Source organism: Nipponia nippon, unplaced genomic scaffold (assembly GCF_047370975.1).
Source record: "Nipponia nippon isolate SJK-2023a ecotype South Korea unplaced genomic scaffold, ASM4737097v1 scaffold_19, whole genome shotgun sequence".
Lineage (NCBI taxonomy): Eukaryota > Metazoa > Chordata > Aves > Pelecaniformes > Threskiornithidae > Nipponia > Nipponia nippon.
Genome location: NW_028262335.1, coordinates 8,151,236 through 8,154,816, shown reverse-complemented (window position 1 = coordinate 8,154,816; position 3,581 = coordinate 8,151,236). Strand labels below are relative to the sequence as shown.

At 46.5% G+C, this 3,581-nt stretch overlaps 1 long non-coding RNA gene across 1 annotated transcript; it reads right to left on the bottom strand.

Annotated features, from left to right (window-relative positions):
* Positions 1-226: 226 nt before the first annotated feature.
* LOC148056035 (uncharacterized) lies at positions 227-2,357 on the bottom strand. The gene is made up of 3 exons (XR_015704225.1): positions 2,251-2,357; positions 1,281-1,352; positions 227-340 (listed from the first exon to the last, which is right to left on the bottom strand). It is a non-coding gene; the product is annotated as an uncharacterized LOC148056035 (long non-coding RNA).
* Positions 2,358-3,581: the final 1,224 nt, after the last annotated feature.

Sequence of the window (3,581 nt, the reverse complement as noted above, 5' to 3'; positions counted from 1 at the left end):
AGCAGAAATTCTACAAGAACCGGTCAGACATGGACAGAAATGTTGAAACTTTCTTTTACAGGCTGGAGAAGATATAGCAGCTTCTTTCTACAGGTACACCTCCATATAACAGAAAGGTCCTGCTCATAACCCTCCCCACGACAAGCCCTGCCGCAAAGGGAAGCTCCCTTCCTTCTGCACGTTTCCTGGCAAAATAAAAGAATAACGCATTATTGTGGATAGCTCACCCCGAACTGCTGCAAAATAAGTCTGAGAAGTCGTAATTCTGTTCACGAGACAGCAGAGTGAGAGCGTGGGCATGACAGCCGGGGTATGCCGGATAACCAGACCTGGAAATAAACTAAGTACACCTTAATCAGCCTGTGTCTGGACTGGAGGGGGGGAATAAAACAATCTTTAAGCCTGCATAAAATGGTGAAACATATTTGTCCTTAATTTGAACCACCTCAACATTCAGCTGTGCTGAGCACCAAGACCTTCATGTATAATATCTCCTAACATCCAAATTTGCCTGGACTTTCAATTATCCAGACAATAATGAAAACATGTTGGTGAGGCAAGCATCAGGTTACAATCACAAATTCTTACTTCAATAACAGCCATAAAACAGAGACCTAAAGCATGTTTTTTGCTTTTTTTCCAAACATTAGCAACTCATCTGATACTTAGTCCAAGGATTCAGTTTCCTGCAAGCTGATGACATGTGAGACCACAACCCTGAGGCTGATATTAAATTATACATATATACATATATAAATATACAGAAAGAAAACCTGTGAAATTACAGACACAGATGTGTTATTGGTGTCATAATTTTTTTCCATTAAACACCGTATTAGGTTTATCCCCTTTCTATACTTGAAAATCTTCACATATAAAAGATGAATAGCAACTTCTCAAGGGGATCCTTGTGGTTTAACCTTGCTACAGGAGGTCAAATGCAACATACAAACTATATTGGTACAAAGATGACTGTAAAATGGAATTAGCCTTTTGCTCTCTGTTCAAATGGAAAGGAAGCAAACTTTAACATTTCTGAACCACTCCTGCTTCAGAACCCCAAAAGGGACCCACGCACACTGGTCTCAGAGAAGCCTGAGGAGCCCATTTTGTAGAGAAAGAACCAACGTGACACCCAGATCCTGACTGGCACAATATCACACTTTTGAAATACTGAACCATAATAATTTAGGTTTGAAATGGTCCAGATTCCCACACCTTCTCGCTGCTGACCCCCACCTTCAATAATTTGCTTCTCCTCTCACACACACACGACTAACCTGCTCGGCTAATACAGGTACAAGCTCCTCTGACAGCTCTCCAGTCTTCTGTGTGGCAGGAAGATGAGACTCCTTTAAATTTAGGGGGGAAAAAAAAAAAAGGAAAAAATTACCATAAGAAACAGGCAGAGAGAAGGAGGGCTGGAAAGAGAACTCAGCTTTCCGTCCTCGCTTGGCGGAGCCCCGCATTCTCCCCACGCGTGGCCCAGGACGGTGAACCTTTACTTGCACCCATTCCATTTTCCACAACGAGCTCGGGCTCTGAGCCTGCGTTCCAGCTCTTGCGTATCTACAACGATCCCATGATTTCATGCAAGCGGGCCTGAAGAACACAACAGAATAATTCCTCCAGCATCCAGGGGAGTTTTTTCTGGAGCCATACCCTCTCACCTTGTGGAATATGCTTCCATTTACCTCACCAGAAGGGTTAGCTGCTGCCTGCTTGTGGAGAGAGGCCTGGGCCCCAGAAGTGCCCATTTGCCTGTACTAGAACTGTCTCATTTTCAAGCTTTCTCCTTGAAGTAGCTGGGTTAGGGGCCTGGGACGAGCAACAACAACTACACTACTGAAATCAGGGTGAGACAGGGTGCAGCAATGCTGACATCGGTTTGTGAGACAGGCAGCGTCCTAACGCCTGATGCGCCGTTTTTCACAAGGCTCTTACATCCAGTCTAGAAGGGCACCTCCGAGGCTCCCTCTCACGTTCCTGCAGCCCACTTCACACCTCACACAATCACAGCTTCTCCCGTCTTCCCGGGGCGCCCTGCGCAAAGGGCCGGGCGAGCACCGCACCGCGAAGGCAAGAAGCGCGCTTCCCAGCCCAAGCCACAAAGCTGCGGCTCCCAAAAGCTCCTCCACACAAACCACCCGACGCAGGAGCAAATCTCTCACAACACCTCTCGCTCCAGGGGCGGGTGGTTAACAGGGCCAAGGAAGCTCTTTGGGCCCTAGAGGAAAGGCCTCGACGTACCAGCCAGGGCTCCAGCAGCGCGGAGGCTCCGCAGCACGAGGAGCAGCGGCAGAGGGAGGCGGCAGCCCCGCAGCCTGCTTTACCCCAGCTGCGGCACCCCACCCAGCCCACGGCTGGCCTCCCCAGCCCTTCGCAGCCCCTAAACAACCTGCAGCGCACCTGGGGCTCGTTAGCTCGTTAGCAGGGAAGGGTGATTCTTTGTCTGCTAGGTTAAACTGCAACGGACAGTGCAGAACACTTCGGCCCACGGTGAATTTACAAATGTCTTTCTTGGCTCTATTAAAGCCACACTGATAATACTATAACTAGCAAGGAAGCACTGTTACGTGATTTGAGATACTACTGATACTCTAAAAACCTGGGCCCTCTTACCCAAGGCCACTGCAGGGGCTCGGTGCAATCAGGGCTGAGAGCCTGCGCCCCAGGTTCCGACCAGGTTTTCCTCGTTTGTTGGCTGCTGTGAGATACTGCAGATAAGGAGCATGCCCTATAGCAAGAACATCTCACCAGTAGCTGAGCACAGAAAGCAATTCCCACCACAATAATTAATACCTCCAGATAATTATGATAGAGACCCTATCAAGTGGTATCCAAAGCGAAATGTCGAATCATTATTTTCTCATAATGCCCTCGGTAGTGTATCCATTGGGATTTCATAAGGAAAAACTTCCTTCTCCTCCAGATGCTTAGCAGGCAAGACATCTGCAGGCCTTATGAATTTTACAGTCACATGAACAGAAACACAAAGCGTAAGAACTTCCAAAGGAAGACACCAGCAGCAATACAATAAAGATATTCATTATTTTTCCTTGACATGTTCATGACAGAATTCATGTAGAACATAAAAAAAGCATAAGGCATGTTTACTGGATGTTTTATAGTTCAATAAAACATAAATAAACAGCTTTTTAGATCAAAGCTACATAAATAAGGAAGCACTGTGGCTTCTGAGACCAAACTAATATATCACATAATCTGAAGTTGAAAGAAGTACTCCTGGCACTCCAGCTTTACTCGGGAGGAATCCCACCTTAAAGGCATAGTGCCTAACTTACATCTGAGTCCTTATTTTTTAAGTATTCTAACAAACAAGTACAATTGAGGCATTTTGGTTTTTAGAGTACCACCATCTGTCTGGTGAAGCCTTTTGTGACGAGATTTTTAGGTTCTATAAATAAACTAATAAAAAAGGAGTGAACGGTAGCATTTCCAGGAGAGCTTAGGGCTGATTTTCTGTGTGCCCACCACCGCTGCCGAGCACCGAGTTCATCACAAGCGGTCAGTACCAGCCAAAGGGATCCAGCTTTCCCTACAGGTAGTGGAAAGGCTGC